The following is a 21,227-nucleotide window of genomic DNA, read 5'->3' as shown; positions in this document are numbered from 1 at the left end:
ACCACAGTTACCATTCATCTACAGACCTGTTCAGCCATACACCTCCCATGCTTGCCTGTACCTCTAAGCAGTATCTACTGAACAGGTGGGGTCCCAGGACCAAGACCTGTGGGATGCCATTTGTGACTGGCTTAGAGTTGGACATGGCACCAGCAACTCCAAACATGTGTGTTTGATCTGTGAGCCACCTGGCCACCCATCCTGTGACATAGCTGTTAATGTTCCAGCTGGTACGCTTGTCCATGATGACAGAGTGGGGAATGGTGTGGAAAGTCCTTTGTGTGGTCCGGGTGGGCTGTGTGGACTACTTTCACCTCTATCTATGTCCTTGGTAACTGTTTAAAATGGGTCAGCTAGGTTTAGGAGCCAGGATCTGACTTTAACAAGGTGAAGATGTGGAGAGTCCAGTGTCTGGAGGTCTTCAATGTCTCTGTTTATGGGTTCCATGACAATTTGCTCAATAGCTCTGTAGAGCAGGCTGAGTAAACATATTGGGCAATGGTGTCCATGTTCGGTTGTGGCACTCCCTTTGTGGAGCTGGATGACTGTGTATGCCATTCTTTGGGTACATAGTCTGTGGTACGCTTGTGTCTGGACAGTGAATGTAGGTGAGGGTCTAGTTCCTCATGGGCCTAGTGTATGACGCAGCCTGGGACACCTTCCAGTCACATTGATACTGTGTTCTTAGCTTTGGTGAGGGCTGTCTTTACTTGTATGTCCATGACGTCTGGGCTCTGCATCCTTCTGTGATGGACACAGGCCCTTTAGGGGGTGATGGGAGGGAGTTTACACTGAACATGTCCCCCTGGATGTGGGCAATGAAAGTTGGTTTGGTGTATATCTTTCCTTTTTTCAGTAGCTGATAGCATATTTGGAAGTTGACACCTACATGTCTGGTATAGCTACCGAAGGCTTTGTGGTTGTCATTCTTACATTCCTTAGCTATTTGTCTTTAGAAACTATCCTTGGATTATTTTATGAGTGATCATTGTTTCTTCCTGATAATGATCAGTGATGACTTTCTGTTAGTGAAGTTGGCTCTATCATGTGTTCGTTTCCTTCTTCTGTTGCCTAGCTTATTTATGGGCAACAACCACATGATTGCTGTCCTATTTTTGGAGGAGTGCATCTTGGTTTTATTTGTGATGTCTCATTCCATGCATCCCTGTAGATGCTCATAGGATGCACGTGTAAATGATTCTGCAGATTGTATAACATTATCCTATAGCAAGAGGGCTTTGGACCGCTCCACTTTGGTTTTGGGAAATGTGCAGTTTGCTTTTGCAAATGTCTTCACAGTGGTTTCATTGACTGGGTGGGGGGGCCGGATGTGGATGTCCAGTGTGATTACTTCATGATCTGATATTACCAGCAAGGGTTTTATCTCTGTTATGTAACACTGGTACCCCGTGTTGGTGATGATCATGTCCAGTATGTTGTCACCTCTAGTGGGCATGGTGACCAGCTGTTCCAGGGTGTTAGGGTTTTTAAACTCTAGGAAACATTGGGTGAAGGACGTTGTACATGACTAATTCCACCACTCACTGTTTGGGTAGTTGTAATCTCCTCATATAATGGTGTTTGATAGGACCTTTATACTTTCCACTGTTCTCTGGAATACTGAGTGAGGTTCCTGAGACAAGGTACATGATCTGTAGCAGGCTACAATCTGATGGGCAGCTTTGGCCAATGTTAGTTGCACTTGCATGGTCTCCTAGGCCACATGCTGTGCCACTAACCTGAAGGTGTGGGTATCCATAAGGTAAATGGGTACACCACTTCCTTTTGTATTTCACTCATGGTTTTGGGTCCAAAGGTCAGAGGGATTGTGAGTGTTTTACGTGGAGCATATCCAACAGCTCTGTGTTTGACATAGCTTTGTATGTTAGGCAGTGAACACCTCTGAGTAGGCGATATGCAAGGGAGTATGGATGGAGCATTTTGAGATGGTCTGTGTATGGCATGTATTTCAGGCCACTAATGCTCTTTGTGAGGTATTGCTGCTGGCTTTCCAGTTGTTGTAGTTGTCTTGTGAGGTACATAGCAACAGTCATGTTGTACTCTATTATAGTTCTATTGAGTGATGAGTAGAAGGGAACATTGTCCTCTTCTATTCTGCATGAGACACATTTTGTGATGAGGTGTGCCACATAGGAGGGTTTCCTGACTACTGTGGGAATGTGATTATCACAGTTGTATCCACTGTCCACCTGTGACCCAAGGTCTCTTGTCACACTTTCAGTGTGAAGTATACTACCACCTCTGTTGTAGTTCTTGGCTACAAAGTTTTTAACAAAGGGGATGACAATGCACCTTTTGGCATTGAGCTAGAGCCCATGGCTTTGACAGCAGCCATCTGTCTCAGTAAGGCCCTTTTGTAGGATGTCCACATCTTTTGTGTTTACAATTATGGCTCCTAGATTGCAGTCCTCTGGAAACTTCAGCAGCCACAGACCTGCCATGTTAATGTTTACTTCAGGGAAGTGGATACTACACAGCCTGGGAAGTTATCTGGTCATATGGCTGCTGTGATACTGGCTTTGGAGAGTGTTTATTACCTGTGCGGCCGTGATGACAGCAACTTTGCAGTCTTCCATTATAGAGATGTGTTCTTTCATGGGTGAGAGGGGGGTAAAGTTAACAGTGATCCTATCTGCCAGGATGTTGGCAATATCAGTTGGCTATGTACATTTACTGCCATTGAGCTGTAACTCAGAACAGATCTGAGTGTAACCATGACATGAACCTGTCTGTTGGGCAGAGATTGTCTGAGCAGACAGTATGCAACAGAGTACAGATTGGGTTACATTTAGTCTTGTTGCATGGGGCGACTATTTGAGGCCAGTAATCCTCTTTTTAAGGTACTTCATTGGTCTTTCTAGCTGCTGAACGTGCCTTGTCAGATTCATCACAGGTGTGTTTTGGTACTCTCTGACAGGTCTGATGACTGCTGAGTAGTGGGAACCTCCTTTGACCTACATGCACAGACCTTGGCAGTTTGTGTGTACACATAGCATGATTTTCCAACCACTTTGTGAATGTGTTTCTGGAAGTAGAGATGACTATCCACATTTGTCCATAGATCCCTTATTATCACATCCATATTTAGCCTAAGTGTGTGAGCATGCCCAGTATGACCTTTCAGTATGTTGCTGCCTGTCATTTGCTTTGTTTCTTTAAGTGTGTGAGCATGCCCAGTATGACCTTTCAGTGTGATGCTGAATGGAATCCACTACATTTGTTGGAGTGTGTGAGCACACCCGGTATAGACATTTATACTACATGTATATGAAAATCAAGTTGTATTTTTACAGCAGGGCTCACCTTTTTGTCATAGATCAACAGGGATCATGCTGTGCCTGCAAGGCTTTCATGAGACACTTTGCATAGACCTATCAACATTTCTACATACAGGGGGGACAGCTATTCTTTGTACATTTCTAACCGTGGGTACACCGGATTGTTACTGTGGGTGTACATAGGATGTGGGTTTCACCTGACACTTATACACATTTGTTATGCCTGCACTGCTATGTACAGGACACCATTTCAGTCTGTACTGTTGCCTATCATAGTGGCTTGCTGCATACTACTGTACTACAGATGTTAGCGTCCAATGTCACGTATATTACACTGTGACTTCATAGCCTACACAAACCACATCACACCACCTAGCCTGATGTTTTCTTGTCTGCATAGGCATGTGGGGGAGGTTACCCATTTGCCTCTTTAGGGGCATGATACTGCATTTCTTTGTGTTTGCATTAGTGTACAATTGTCCTGCTGTGTCTGTGCCACTGAAATGCTATCATGGTTTAGTGGTTCAATACTGTGACTATAGTGCAAAGTGTTCCTTGTTCAAGCCCTGTCATTGCTTTTTATTTTCATGCTGGGCAGACCAGACTGCTTAAGGAACAATAAATCAGATATGAGCATGTTTAACTGACTTTGGTCAACTTTGCCCAACATTGCTCAACGTTGCCCGACGTTGCGCTAGTTGGTACGAGCAATTTTGTTTACATATACTAGATATTGGTAAAAGCTGCTTACCACTGCTTTATATTGCTTAAAACATGGCAATCATGTCTCAGGTGGTGCTGCAGGGTTGCCTATGTCAGATGCACATACTACACTCCCTATACATGTTTGGAAACAGGTAGTGTCAAGTTAGGCATCCCTATTATTTTATGTGTGAGTGAAAGGGAGGTATCATTTCCAGGGTTCCTATTGAACCAGTGTATGTGCAATGCATTGCCTCTTTGCCAAGGCCAAGGCATACTGGGCATGCCTCCTTCTGCCTACTGGGGCAGGCTCAGGTTGTTCCTCCTTCGAGTCATGCTATGCCTGTGCAGGCCTTGGCAATGGTGGGGGGCTGTTTGGCCCGCCCCCATGCTGTTGATGCTGCTGTTTTTGCAGGATCATATTGTGTAGCATGGCACATACCATGACAATTTGGGTACATGTAGTTGGTGAGTACTGCAATGCCAGATGTGTCCAGGCAATGGAACCATGACTTGAGCATTCCAAACACACGCTCGATTACATTTCATGTTTGTGCATGTGCCTCATTATGGAGCTCTTGTTCAGGTGAGTGTGCATTTCTGATGGGTGTCATCAGCCATGGCTCCAGTGTGTATCCAGCATCCCCCACTAGGTGACCGTCAGGGATGTCCCCATTGGCAAATGTCTGGTACAGTTGTGACAGATGCCAGATATGGGAATCGTGGTAGCTTCCAAGGCAGCCAGCACACACATTCAGTATTATGCCCTGGGCATCACACACAACCTGGCAGTTGATGGAGTGGAAGCCCTTGCGGTTGATGTAGGCCCTATCCCGCTCACCGGTTGGTGCTTTGATGTGTATGTGCGTGCAGTCAATTGCACCCACTACCTCAGGGTATTCTGCTATTTGATGGAAGAGACGCATGTTGCTGGCCAATACTTCTCGAGAATTGGGGAAATATACATGATCACCGACATGTGCTGACATGGCATTCAGGGACTGGTGCCGTACCCTGCATGCTGATGCCTGTGAAATCCCCATCATATCACCAGTTGGTCTCTGGAAGGTACCTGTTGCTAGTATTCTTAGGCCAACACATACCTTGGTTTCCACTGAGATGGGTTCCCCTCTGTTGGTTGTGTGTGTGAGGTGTGGCCTGCACAGCTCAACAATTTGCTGCAGGAGCTCTCTGTCCACTCTATAGCGCTCCACTATCTCCAGCTCATGTAGCCCCTGGTAGGTTACCCTGGGTCTGTACACTCTTCTCCGTCTACTCACCGTGGGTTGCTCAGCAGCATTCGCAATGGCACCACACTCAGCATCTTGCACATGTCGCCTTATAATAGCAATGGCAGCCCCTAACATTTTTCTGTCTCAGGCTTTTTAAGTTTTCACTTCTCTTTGTAGACTGCAGTGTTGCAGTGTTTCTGAGTAAAACACGGGGGATTGTTGTTTGCAGAGTTTTAAGTGCTGGGCTAGTGTACTGCCTGTGTAATTGGCTGATTCTGATTGATTTCACCTGGCAGCTCTGCTAGTTCTCCTTGGTTAACTTACCACTACTTCCTTTCCTTTCTTTTCCCATTTCTGTTTCCACAGGGGGCAGCGCCATTTAAACAAGCACAAACACGTGCACACATGTGCACACGCATGCACACAGGCTTACACAGGCTTACACAGGCTTACACGGGCTTAGGCGGGTGCATATTTGTGCATACAGGCTTAGAGAACCTTACACAGGCTTACATGGGTGCACACACATGCACACAAACTTAGACGGGTTTACTGGCATGCACACGCGCGCACACAGTGTAAGCAGCTTTGCAAGAAACTTCAGTGATAGCCACAGAGTACACCTTCAGTTTCTGGGTTTCAGTTTAGACAACTGTAGACACACTTCTTCTAGTACTGAGTAACTCACAGCAAACACATGCCACTCTGCTCCAATAAGCTTAAAGTATTTTTGATACATACCCCCTCATGATGTCACCTATCTTCTACTCTGTTACTCCCCTAATCCTACTCTTACACTCTAGGGACATGGTTCACATGGCAGGGAAATTTGGGATTCACTATCCTTATACTCATTTGCATAGGATTGCCTACTAATGCTTGGTTACATCTCTCAGACTGAGTTTCCCCCTTAGCAACCACTACTCAGTAGCCATGTTGTCTCTAGCCTGCCATTCACCTGCATGGCAAATGAATATTGTGAATAAAATACCTATTTGTGGCTTTTATTTTTTGTTTTTAGGGTTTTTGGAGCACCGCACATTTGCACAGCACTGCACTATGCTTAAACATCGGAGATCAAGGAAAAAAATATTTTTTTATTATTTTGCAACCGGTAAAAATGCCAATGGCCATATATTTGGCCATTGGCATGCTTCCTCAACTGGATGCATCCTTTATTTGGAACTGTCATAACTCCGTTTTGCTATTTACAGAATGGTACTCAGTTGCCAACCGCGTACATTTCTGCAAATAACACTACTCTTACTCAGACAGGTTAGTGTTTCCTGGATTGCAAATGTACCTCATTTGCATAGATTTTGGCAGCAAATTAGGTAATTTGCATAAACTAACACTGTCCATGCAAGAGACGTTTTATTAGCTCTCTTGCACGCCCCTGCCAGCTGTTCCTGGATCGCTCAGCAGACATGTTGGCTGGATATAGTCTTACTCTACTCTTAGACTCCATGGAAGCCGTCGTGAATCCGGCCCATGATCTTTCAACTCAAAGGAAATTCTTGTTCTAACTTTGTAAGTTTGAATTGTTCTATGTTGGATAACAATTTAAGTTTTAATAGGAGAATTCTTTGGCTTGGCAGTGGTCCTCTTTGTTAACAATTTTTCTCAGTTTGCAGATAACTGTAAACTGGTCACAATCATATAGAGTCCCCCAACAATGTTAACATATTACAGAAAGGGGTGACACAGACACCTGATTGGTGGCAAACTCATGGACTGAAACAACGCAAAGAAATCCCTCATTGTCTCCTTTAGTACAGAAGTAGCCCCTGCTAATTGCGATATACATAGCATCCCTCTAAGCTCAAACTCAGTGGTGCATGACTTGGGAGCACAAGTTGATAACAATCTAAACTTCTATCACCATGTGTCCATAGTGGTTAGAAAATCATTCCACATTGTGTACCTCATAAATAAGGCAATCTCATCCAAGACCAGGGAGACCATAGCTCCACTGTACTCTACCTTAATCAGACCACTAATTGAGTACAGTGCTCTCTTCTGCATGAACCACACCTGAGACATACAACAACTGATGAGATCACAGAGCTTTTGGACCAAGAGGATTCAGGTCTCCAAAACATGACATACATGGAAAGACTGAAAACCCTGCCACTGTAATCAGTATCATAAAGGCTGCTGAGATGTGATCTGTGCCCGGCCTACAGAGCAGACTCAGAGTCTGCTCTAATGAAAATGCTGCATATCTGCAAATCAAATGGGGCAAGAATAACTTGCTCCAAGGATCTCAAACTAGCCTATAACATAAACAGAGCATGCTGGTGAAATAGATATATCTCCCAGCGATTGCAAATCTTCTGTATTAGGCTCCCACTGCATGTGAAGCACAGCTCCTCACTGATCCTATTCAAGCACAGCCTAGAAACTAGATGAGTGACCATAAATTCATCCAAGGGGTGTCTGTCATGGACAGAGGCAGTTGGCACTGATAACAAAATTGCTCTGCTAACAAGCATCTAACTATGGTCAATAATGATGTTTTTTACACAGCTAAGCTTGTAAAGGCCTGAGGGCCATTAACCTAGTAAAATCCTATGAACCTACGAACCTATGCAGTTATTCCCACATCTCTCCGACATTCACTGCTGATGTCATCCACTATAAGTATTTCTGCAGCCTTGTAAAAGTCAGACTTCTGCCATGGTGCTTGTGTAATGTACTGAGCTCTATGGCCTGTATACTTACATAGGAAGGGGGTTCTGTTCTCACTGCAGTCAGCTGTGTATATGTATGTATGTATATGTGTGTGTGTGTGTGTGTGTGTGTGTGTGTGTGTCTATCTTGTCAGAAGAGCATAAGTGTGTATCCTACAGTTGCCACTCCAATCACATGGATTGGTAGTATTTTGATACTTGCACATGCCTACACACCCATTTCATGCAGGTCTCCCAACATCTTCTCTCCAACATCCACTGCTGATATCATCCACTAAAAGTTGTCCTGCAGCCTTGTACAATTTAGACTTGTGCCATGGTGCTTGTGTAAAGTACTGACCTCTATAACTTAGATAGCTAGGGAGTTCTTTTCTCACTGCAGTCAGCTGTGGGAGTGTGTGTGTCTAGTCAGAACAGCATAAGTGTATATCCTACAGTGGTGACTCCAATCCCATGAATTGACTTTATTTTGACACTTGGACATGCCTACACATCCATTTCATGCAGACCTCACAATATCTTCTCGCCAACATCCACTGTTGATGTCATCCACTATAAGTTGTTCTGCAGCCTTGTAAAAGTCAGCCTTGTGCTGTGGTGCTTCTGTAAAGTACTGAGCTCTATAGTCTATGTTCGTAGATAGGTAGGGGGTTCTATTCTCACTGCAGTCAACTGAGCCAGTGTGGATGCATCTGTGTGTTTGTGCACTTGCTTGACATTACACAGAGCTTTTTTATACCAACATGTATGACACTGTTATTACTGTATTCTCCTCACTAGACACTGCTGATGTCACTAGCTATAAAGTGTTGTCTGATACACTCCAAGTTAGACTTGAGCTGTGGTCCTCATCTTAAATGCAGAGCTCTGTAGTCTGTGTACTTAGGTAGGAGTTCTGTCTTCACTGCGGTCATATGGGGTGTGTGTTTTTATGCACTTGCTTAACATTACAGACAGCCTTTTCCACTAACATGTGGGATGCTATTATTACCATATTCTCCTCACCAGACACTGTTGACATCATTAGCTTTGTCTGATTTGTAGATGTGCACTATTCTCACCTGGGCAGAGTCAGAGACTGGCCTGAAGGCCAGGTAGAAATCACCTTATCCTGTACTATACAGATTACAGTGACCTGGCTTTCAGTCTATCCACATACATCATGGCCTAGTTTGTAGGCCTTCTGTTTTCTTGGTGAGAAACTTCTGTGGTCTCTCCAGATGCTGCATATGTTTAGTGAGGTACACTCAAAAGAGAGCATTATACTCTGTTAGTGTTCTGATAAGGTTTGAGTACAGTGCTGTAATATAATCCTCAGATGTGAATATAATGGCATGACTTATAATGTGCACAACATAGGCTTTCAATACCAGTGTGGACCCTTCACGGTCAAAGTGCAGTTTGTTATCTATGTGTGTTCCCAGGACGTGCATTACTGGGTTTCAGCATTGCAGGAGTGTTGCCTATGCTGTAATTAACAGGGATTTCCACTTTGGAGAAGGGCAAAACATAGACACATTTTTGCATTTATTTGTAGACAGTGTGGCTTTGTCACCAATCCTTTGTCTGTGTTAGCCCTTCCTGTAGTAAGTTATCATCACTGGTGGACTCAATGATTGCACCCAGTATGCAAGACTCAGCAAATAAAGTAAGTCAAAGGCCATGCAATATACTCCTAAAGGCTTGACATCTTCACTAACAGTTACCATTGGCCAAGGCCAACAAGATACCTTCATTGATGATCAGGCCGTTAAGAATTCTTAATCCAGTGGATTTTTCTTTTTTGTTGGAAGAATCATTACCGATGTTCCAGCCACATCCACAGATAAAGAAAACATGCCAACAGCAACAGGAATGTTGCTCAGTGGCCAACCACTCACAGCGAGACCAGGACGTAAAGCAAACAGTATTTAACCTCTCCTTCAATACCCTATCAGCTCATGAACTATTAGTTTTAAGTAAAGGATTGAATTTCATACCAGCTTATACCTCAGACATTGATAAGGCTTTATCTGAGTTTAAATACTATGTCAGAACTTTGAATCTGAAAGTATTGTCCGAGGACAATAATGAGACTCGTGTTCAGACACCAAAATGGTCTAGTCTTTTTATCACCTATATTCATAATAACATACAAGTGTTTCAGCATGCTGTTGAATGTGAGATTTATGATTTATAAAGAAAAAAATATATAAATAGGTTTTATAATCTCACAAAAGAAGAACAATTAGCTGTTAATTTTTTTGTCAGTAATACTAATATAGTAATTAAGAGTGCTGATAAAGGTAGTGGGGTGGTTGTTTTACATGTTCCATTTTATTTGAATGCAATGGAATTATTGCTAGATAATGCTGATTATGAGAAAATTACTAAGTGTGAACTTCAATTAGTTATTACAATTGTACTGCAATGTTTAAGGGTATGCAAACAGAACTGACAACAGATACAGCATTATTCAACTATTTGTATACTGAAACTCCCATCACACCATTTATCTATGGCTTACCAGAAATACATAAATGCTTGTCAAATACACCATTTGCACCTATAGTCTCAGCCAGAGGCTGGGTCCTGGAGTCTATATCCAAGTTCTTGAAACCCAGCTAAGGTTTGGCTTTGACCATACAGGGACCATCATTAAAGATACTGATGACTTTTTACATGAATTATATGAATGGTCAGAGTCTAATGACTTAAATGGCTGTATTTTTGCCACATTAGATGTAGATTCTTTTTTACGGTTATACCCAATGACCATGGAGTTCAGTCAGTTAAAGAATTTTGCTTGTATTTACTCAATATACGCAAGTCTATATTAACACCCTTTGTCAACTTTTAATGTTAGTACTCACAATGTGCTTCTATTTCAAAAGCAGTTATATAAGCAGATATGAGGAGTGGCGATGGGTACCCTCTTTGACAGCAGTTATGCGAACGTAGTAATGTATATATGCAAAAGTAGGTTTAGTATAGCACATGGAATTCTATTTCTTATTCTGATTTAGTTGTCTTTTACTATCACTTTGTTGATGATTTCTTTAATATATGGCATGGAGATGTGGAGGATTTTGATCAGCTTTATAAATATCTTCACATGCTGTACCTTTTAAAGTTTTAAAAGAGTGTTTCTTTTAATAAAGCTTATAAAATGAAATGGGTACTTGCATAGCAACAGTATGCACCCCAGTTCATGTTCAAAAATGTTGTTATAAGCCAAATGTTGAGGGTGGTGAAGTTAAACACCTCTGATATGAACATGAACCTACAACTGAATAAATTATCTTATGATTTTGTTGATAGATGTTATAAAACTCATGATGTTAATGCTATTCATGACAGTATTAAACAACAGTGTCTAACTATGGCTAAACGTACTTTTTCAGCTGATAGCCATAAGAAAGAAAAGAGTATATAGTCTAAAATATGCCTAGATGTCTTTTAACTTATAATAGAAGTACCATCAATATTAAAAATATGATATCAAAATACTGGGATATCTTACATTATGTCCTTGATCTTAATTTGTTTATACCCTTACACCCTAATTTTGGATATAAACAAAGCAGCATCTTAAACATTTACTTTGCTACAAAGAACAACCACCGATAAATTTTCCACTTAAAACAGTGAAATGGGATACCTATAAATGCGTCAGGTGCATGTATTGTAAATCTGTATATACAGTGAAATTGTTTACCCATCCTGTAAGTGGGTTTGATTTTGAAATTAATGTTTATGGAAACTGTGATAAAACGAATTTGGTTTATCTAGCTTTGTTTAATCAGTGCCAAGCTTACTATGTTGGTAAAACCAACCAGAAACTTAAACAATGTATTGGTAACCACATCATATAAATAGACATGTTGTCACAAATACATTATGCAAACATAAACTAAATGATTTACACCATGATTTTAAATTTTTAGTATTAAATCCTTTACATGAACCTCAGAAAAGAGGTAATATTGTACACTTTACTGAATTAGATGAATATCATTGGATACTCCATTTGAAGGCACATATACCACCACGTCTTAATGGCTATGTGTCTTTAGAAACCCTATTAAGACTGCTACATAAATGAGATTGATTACCTTATTTAATTGTTTTCATCAGTTTTTATCCAAGCATGTGATCTTTTAAAGCTATTTATATATTGCTTTGTTCTTATTATTTTATCTTGCCTGAAGAAGCCTTGTTTAGCGAAAGTTTTTAACTTGCATTTATATTAAATGTTTCTTAGCCTATCCAAGCTGTTCTTGTTTCCAGTATTTGCTTTTATTTTAATTTTGACTTTATACTTCAGATTTACTGGACTTACTGTTTACCGACTGTTGTGTTTTCTGCAACTTTCACAGTATGTTTTCTGTCTGTCAGCCAATTGATTACCCATCTAGTAATGTAAGGGTTAATCTCCAGATGGGCGAGTTTCTCAATGATTCCTGCATGGGGGGATTGTGTCCAAACCCTTGACCAGATCAGGATAGGCAGTATGCACTATATTACCTTCATCCATGCCTATCAAACAGAATAAATGAGACGTGGCACCGTCACAGATCTCCGATAGCATGACGCAGCACACACATCTTCCTGACACAGTTGAATATACACTTCAATACACCGTCCACACAAACTATGTTCCTTTAGAAGGGTGTAGATAAACATCCATCCATCTGAGTTGTGGGGGGATAGCACCCGAATCATGCATGTATAGACACATGCTAACTCTTCCTCATCTGTGAGGTAGACCAACATGTCATCATGGACCTTTTGTAAATGGGCACTACCAATATCCTGGCTGTGTGCAACAGACCAATGTGAACTGCTAATGCTACATCATGTCTGTTACATCTGGAAAATGTCCTCAAAGAAGTCATCAAGGGCATGCATGATGACAACACTATCATCCTTTAGAACTTGACAAGCCCAAGGCATTTGACACAAATCCACACTGAGGTATTCACTCAACACTTTCAGATGTACACATAAACACCTATATCACCAAGTGGGGAGACAACTGTATTTGTGAAATGACCTATATCTCAGGTTCAGTGATCAGGTCTATACATCAGGGTTGTCTGCTAGGCCCTTTCCTGTCCATTATTTAAGTCACAGATGTCATGAATGACATAAACATCCTGTGTCCAAACAGCTGTCTGAAGGACTACAGATTGTGGGCAATCATTGACTCCAACTGTGATATTAGTCTAATACAGACAGTATCGACACACCAAAGATTGCTGCCACAGCCATGGCAACACCTTCAATGAAATAAAAACATGGGGGGATTTGTTACATCAGGAAAACAAACACACGACCCAAGTATAATGTAGACATCAAACCCTATAATCAGACCAATAGGTATGTGAGCTGTGTCTTGGCGTAGATGGTAAGTGGAATGTCCACCAGAATATGGCCAGAGTGCTGACTAATCCCTTGTATGTAACACAACTACTGAGTATGTGAAGGAGATCCACATCACAAGCCATAATACCACTACAGTTCACAGCCTTCATCACACTAATAACTGCATACAATGCACCCTTCTTCATGCATCTCCCTAAACACCTTAACGTGATGTGTAACTGAAGTGTACCACCTTTGCCACAGTGACCTGTCACACATCTTATTGACCATACCTAGATATTCTTTTTGTGGCATAAACATTACTTTCTAATGGTATGGAAAATCCATCAAGTTGTTACTCCAGATGCATGAATGATACCTGTTCTCGTGATGTACACAGCACATGCATAGCTTGACAACATTGATGACATGGATACAATTTGTGACAGTGAGGATTGTGCTATATATGTATGTATATATATATATATATATATATATATATATATATATATATATATATATATATATATATATATATATATATATACAGATAGCAGTGTCCCTCCTAATACCTCCAGCAGATGTTACAGTGCCAGGACAGTGCACAGTGTGGACATATCATAATAGTTTTACAGTGTGTTTGTGCAGAATCATCTCTGATCACTCTTAAACACATACGCTATGTCAGAGGCATGGGATTACTGGTGGTATTATTCTGAAATTGTCCATGATTGTGCTTGCTTCTTTTAACGTTGTCCATGAGCTTTTACCTGTGCTCCACTTGCTGGAAACTTCTGCTGAGATCACACTCATATTCAGGCCTATCAATTTGAACAGCTTCACAATATGCACCCTACTCCAATTGTAACATCCCTGATATATGTCTTCTGCAAGGATGCTTATCTCATGCTAACATCCTCCCCACTGTAATACTGTAATGTCACCTTGTGTGACAGTCACATAATAGAAAATTTTCACTGTGTAGTCTCTACTGTACCAGACAGATATGTGATTACTGTTGCTGCAACAACCTATTTCCTCTTACCTGTGCTCATCCCTACAATTCATCTGTGTGTCCCTGTTCAATACGCACACTTCCACTGAGTGTTTATTTTACATGGCAGTCCATGTACTCTCACAGATCATTTACACAATCTCACCACAGAGGGCCAGGAATGAGATTTCCCAATAATCTGTACTGTGTTTGGACCATATACTTAATAGTTGTACCTCTCAATTGTTCAGATTTTCACACAATGTCCAGATTTTTCCCTTTATATCTTTTGGTTTCCTTATCAAATGTTTGGTTTTCTGCCATATCACTGGGATAATCTCAATGCTGATGTAACTCAATTATTACATATATTTGAGTTTCAGACTTCAGATCCTTCAGAACATGTATCTTAACACAACCCTCCTGGTTATTCTAGCACATTTTAAAGAGAAAATACATAGGTTCATAGGTACATAGGTTGGTACTAGGCTATTGGCCCTAAGGCCTATGCAAGCCTAGCCATAACAATTCCCTGGAAATTTCTTCCCACAATATTTACTTCTCTGGGCCCCTGTCTAGCAGGGTGACTGACATGATCCCTGGGGTAAATTTCCTATCTCCCATCCAATCATCATGGTTCCTTTTGAAGAGGGCCAATGAGGCACTCTGCTTGACATGTATGGGCAGTCTATTCCAGATTATGGGTAGTCTCTGGGTCATGAACCTATCCCTCCAGCATGTTTTGTTCATTGTGATGATAAGGTTTAGATCCCTGGAGCATGTGGCTCTGAGGGATTGGGATTTCTTTAAGTGGAGCAAGTCCAACAGCTCAGGGTTTGACATGGCCTTGTATGTTAAGCAGAGATCGCCTCTGAGTAGACAATATGTCACAGAGTATAGCTGGTGTTTTTTAGAAGGTCAGCATATGACATCTGCTTTAGGCCTGTGATTCTTTTAGGGAGGTATTTTTGTGGCCTTTCCAGCTGTTGCAGATGTCTTGTGAGGTACATACCAAATGGGGCATTATACTCTATAATGGGTCTAATGAGGGATGAGTACAGTGGGACAATGGCCTCCTTTTTTCTGGATGAAAAGCCCTTAGTGATGAGGTGTGCCACATAGAAGGATTTCCTGACTGTTGTGGTGATGTGGTTATCGAAATTGAGACCACTGGACACTTGTGTCCCTTAGTCTCTCATCACACTTTCGATGTTTAGTGTCCTGCCACCTATGTGGTAGTTCATGGGTACATGTATTTTTCCAAAGGGGATAACTATACATTTCTTGGCATTAAGCTTGAGCCCATGGCTCTGGCACCAGTCATCTGTTTCTGTAAGGCCCTTTTGTAGAATATGCACATCATTTGGGGATTCAATAATGGCTCCCAGTTTGTAGTCATCTGCAAAACTTTGTTAGCCAGAGTCCCTTAGTGTTGGCCTGTACTTCAGAGAAGTAAATGCCAAACAAAAGTGGTCCCAGGACTGAACCCTGAGGTGCTTCACTTTTCACTTGTCTGGAGCTAGATTTGGAATCGGATACTTTTACAGTCTGGGTTCTGTTAGTAAGCCAGTTGGCAACCCATCGAGTGACATAGGGATTTATGCCCAGCTTACTAAGTTTATCTATGATTCCAGAGTGGGGGATGGTGTCAAAGGCCTTGGCAAGGTCCAGATAGGCTGTGTGGACCACCTTACCCTCGTCTACAGCTCTGGAGACCAACTCGAAGAAGTCAATCAGATTCAGGAGACAAGATCGGCCCTTCACAAACCCAAACTGGGTGGGGTCCAGTGTTTGAAGGTTGCCAATGTCTTTGTTTATAAGTTCCATGATAATGCATTCCATGCCCTTGCAGATTAGGCTTGTCAGACTGATGGGACGGTAGTTCCTGGAATCCAAGATGGATCCTCCCTTGTGGAGTGGGATAACTGTAGCTGTGTGCCACTCAGTGGGCACGAAGCCTGTGGTGAGGCTATGATTAAACATGACACTTAGGTGGGGTGCCAGTTCATTTTGTAGTTCATGTAGTACACAGCCTGGGATGTCATCTGGTCCCATGGATGCTGTATTCTTAGCTTTGGAGAGTGCTGTTTCTACCTGTGTGGCTGTGACTATCGGAATTTGACAATCTTTTGGTATTGAGATGGGCCCTTTAGGGGGTGAGAGGGGGGTGAAGTTGACACTAAATTGATCTGCCAGGATATTTGGCAATATCCTTGGGATCAGTATATTTATTGCCATTCTGTTGTAGCTCAGAGCAGATCTGAGCATTTCTATTTAGATTCTTGACATAACTATAGAATGCCTTGTGGATGACTTTGGAATCTTTGGCAATTTTATTTTCGTAACTAGCTTTTGAGGATTTTATGAGGGATCTCAGCTTCTTACTGAGGCTGGTGAGAGAGTTTTTTGCATCCTGGGAATTTCCTCTTTTCTGCAACAGTTTCTTCCTTCTGTTGTATAGTTTGTTTATAGCAGGGGACCACCAGATTGGCTTCCTTTTTTTGGAGAAGTGCATCTTGGTTCTATTTGGGATGGCACGATTCATGCACGAGTGGATGTGCTCGTACAGTGCCTTAGTGTAGGATTCTGCAGTCGAACTTCCAGATCCCGTCTGCGTGGGTGTCGTGAAGTTTGTCACTTCTGACTTCAGTAGCATGAAGTTTGCTTTGGAGAAGTTTTTTAAAGAGGTTTCCTTACTGGGGGTGGGGGTGGGATGTGGATGTCAAGGGTGATTTGCTTATGGTCAGACCTGACCAATGAGGGGGTGACCACTGGTGTGGAGCATCTATCTCCCATGTTGGTAATGACCAGGTCTAGGATATTGGAGCCCCTGGTGGGACAATGGATTAGTTGATCCAGGGCATTGGAATTTATGAATTCCAAGAACCGTTGGGAAAAGATGTTGGTACCCAAGTAGTTTTCCCAATTAATGGCAGGGTAGTTGAAATCACCCAGTATTAGGGTGTTTGGTTGTATCTTGATATTTTCCAGTATGTTTAGGAAGGTGTAGTGAGAATCTTGGGGTATGGTGGGGGATCTGTAGCAAGCTACAATTTGGATACAGTCTTACCTAGTGTTAGTTCCACCTGGAGAATTTCAGATGCATTGTGTTGGGCAACTAGCCTGGAGGTGTGAATATCCCTGGTGAATATGGACACTCCTCCACCTTAAGTGTTTTGATCTTGGATTTGTGGCCGAAAAGTGTGGCATGAATTGTAGCCTGGTATTGCAGGGGTGCTCTCTGGAGCCTTGAACCAGGTCTCAGTCACTGCACAGATATCAATGTTCTCCATTTTTAGGAGTGCCTCAAGAGAGTGCATTTTGAGGTTTAGACTTCTAGCATTGAGTAGCATTACCTTCAGATTTTGCATGCTTGTATCTGTTATGGTGGTGGTTTTATCCTTTGAACCTTGCCTAAAAAGGCACTATAGGGGTGGCAAGAGCTTTAGCCAGTAACCTGAATCCCAGGGGTGACAGGTGCAGACCATCTCTGGCAAAGCATCATGGTTTGTCGATCATGTCTTCCCAGGCAGACAAATACTGGATCCCCTTTGAATGACACCAGAAGCTTAGCCAATTGTTGAAGTCAATCATTTTGTCCTTATACTGTGGTATCATTCTGGGTGAAGGCAGGATGCTACTCAGGGCTAGGGTCATACTTGCCTGGGTCACATGATCGAAGAGCTCTTCCATGTCTCTTTTCATGTAGTCCAGGGAGGTACATCTCAAATCATTCACTCCAGCACGGACAATGACAGAGTCGTATTTGTACTTGTTGTGGAATGACTTGAGTGCATGCGTTATGTGGTGGATCCTGACACCCGACAGGCAGCTGACTGTAATTTTCTCCTTGTTCAGCCTGGTGAGTGGGACATCAGTGTGCCTGACTATAGAGTCACCTATGACTAAAGTGTTGGGTACATTGTCTTGCCTTAGGGGCTGTTGTTGGGTGGCACACTGGTGTTGTGAGCTATGTGTCACTTTGGTTGTGACTGGTGTTTGTTTGTGTTTCAGCTTCGGAGGTCCTTGTTGCTTGGGCAGGTTAATGTTAAGGGTCTCCGCATATGTGGGTTTTGTGTTGCTATGTGTGGGTGTTGATGGTGTGGGTTTTGAAGGGCTATGTCCTTATTTTTGGGTCATTGTCCCCCATTATTTTGTCCGTTGTCCAGATGTTTTGCACTATGAGATTGAGAGGTATCTGTTAATCCCTGGTGATCATTGTGGCATTCTGTACAAAATCACTGACCTTCATTGCTCTGATTTGGGTTCATATGTTCATAGGATGATACTAGACTATTGGCCCAGAGGCACTTATAAGCCTAGCCAAGAATTTCTCCATGTTGCCACAAAGTCAGAACCTGTTTCCCCTGCCCAGCAAAGACAAAGGTGGGATCACAGGGGTGTATTTTCTGTTTCCCATCCAGTCATCCAGGTTCCTCTTAAAGAGGGCTAGAGAGGTACTCTGCTTGCCATGAAGAGGGAGTCTATTCCATAGATGGCGGAGTCTTTGGGACACAAATCTATCCCGCCAACAGGTTTTGTGGGTTATATGAGTGGAGTTTGACTTATCGATATGCAACAACTTCATCAAGGCTGGGTCTGAGATGGCCTTGTATGCCAGACACAGGTCACCTCTGAGCAGTCTGTATGAGACTGAGTAGAGGGACAGGGCTTTTAGCCTATCTGTATAGGATAGGTGTTTGAGACCCTGGATTTTGCTAGTCAGAAACCTCTGTGGTCTCTCCAGCTGCTGCATGTGCGTGACAAGGTACATGCTAAAGGAGGCACTGTACTCAGGAATGGGTCTGATAAGGAAGGAGTACAGCGATGTTATGACGTCCTTGTTCCTGGATGAAATACCTTTACTTATGATGTGGGCCATGTAGAAACCCTTCTCTACAACAGAGGCAATGTGGTAGTTAAAAGTCATGTTACTATCAACCTGGGTGCCCAAGTCCCTTACGACTGATTGCATGCTTAGTACATTGTTATTAATGTGAAAATTAATGGGGTGCCATTTTCCTCATAGGGGATAATGATGCATTTCTTGGCATTCAGTTTGAATCCATGGTTCTGGCAGCAGTCATTAGTTTGGGTAAGTCTCTCTTGCAGGATGTTCACATCACTAGAGGAATTTAAGACAGCACCAAGCTTGTAGTCATCTGCAAACCTGGTCAGCTACAGACCACTGGTTTTGGCTTGCACCTCAGAAAATATATCCAAAACTGTAGCAGCCCTAAGACAATGCTTGGGGTACACCACTCATTATGGGTCTACTACTAGAGGTGGCTTTCCCAATTTTGACTGAGTGCTATCTGTGCTCACTTACATGGTGTCCTGGTCAGCAACACTGTTACCTGCCATGAAACTTCACTTATTTATGTTAAAAAGCAGTGTACATCATGAATATGCAATGAGTGCTCCTGCTCACAGTGCATTACTGCACACACATGTGTATTCCACTTAGGCTTTGCACAAAGTTTACATGGAGTTTATTGAATCCTAGGGAAAATATAGATCCAAGTATAATCAGTATGCATATGCCAGCAAGCTATGAAGTTAAGAGAATTTTTAAAGAAAATTTGGAAATTCTTGAACTAAATGGACAATGAAAGATTTCTACAATGGAATATCACAATTTTAATACATGAAAGGAAAGAATTTTAAATAACACACTAAGAAAAGAAATTTAAATAGAAGTGTTAAAAAAGTATATTTATGTATACTGGTTTCAATGCCTGTGGACCAAATAAAAGAAGGGATACATTTATTCATCTAAATATATGAAAGAAAAGTAATGTCTCCCATAACCATATGTATCTGTGTGTGTATTCATATATATATATATATATATATATATATATATATATATATATATATATATGTATCTTCTTCTGGCTTTTCCCGGTTAGGGGCTACCACAGTGGATCACCTGCCGTACATGATTGGCAGTGGAGTTTTACAGTGTCGAGTTGCCAGCCCGGCACCCAACCTTCCACAGAAGGCACACACATGCACTCACACCTAGGACCAATTTAGAGTGTCCAATCCACCTATGGCATGTCTTTGGGATTTGGGAGGAAACCAAAGCACCAGGAGGAAACCCACGCAACCACAGGGAGGGCATGCAGACTACGCACAGAAGGCACTCCAGCCGAGAATCAAACCAGAGAACCTCTTGCTGTGAGGCAACAATGCTAACCGCTGCACCACTGCAGCTGCCCAATATATATATATATATATATATATATATATATATATATATATATATATATATATATATATATATATATATATATATATATATATATATATATTCTAGAATCTAGAATGTATATGAATAATACAATCATATCTTAGCTAAATTAGAAGCTTTGTGTGCAGATAAATAAAAAGGAATAGCAATCTTCTTTTTTCTCAGATAAACCAGTCTCCTCATCTTCAAGTTCCCAAGCTACACAGTTACCTTTTTATAGTGTAGCTTTAGGCCTTTAAGAACTGTGAAGACGCAAATGAAGTGTGAATTAGTTAGCATTACTGAATACCAAACTTTTGACTTGTGTTGCAGATGTAAACATAGTGTAGGCTCTACAACACTGTTAGCTGCTAATGGCTTGCAACTGTGAATGATTAGTGGGGGGGAGAAGGAAGACACAACCACAATTCAGACCACCTTACCTGTAGTGGGTTATGTCACTCAGGATACACTTGCAAAGTGTAGAAGTAATGTTAGCAAGCTTTTAAATGGAACTAAACAGAACATATTTATCATTTTTTCTCAATAGTGGGCACACTCTCCTGCCTGTGTTGATAAATGTTTTTGCTGTCATGCACTTTTTATCATACAGTTAAATGAGAATGATACAAAATGTACTATAGAATGCATGTCTGAGTTTACAGCAGAGATAAGGGAAGAATGAACACACTACAGAGAGAAGACAGAGAAGCATTTCTGCAAAAA

This window comes from Protopterus annectens, chromosome 6.part0 (assembly GCF_019279795.1).
Source record: "Protopterus annectens isolate FY-2018-M chromosome 6.part0, PAN1.0, whole genome shotgun sequence".
In the NCBI taxonomy this organism is placed as follows: Eukaryota; Metazoa; Chordata; order Ceratodontiformes; family Protopteridae; genus Protopterus; species Protopterus annectens.
The sequence above is the reverse complement of the archived record's forward strand: the minus strand, read 5'-3'. Positions refer to the sequence as shown.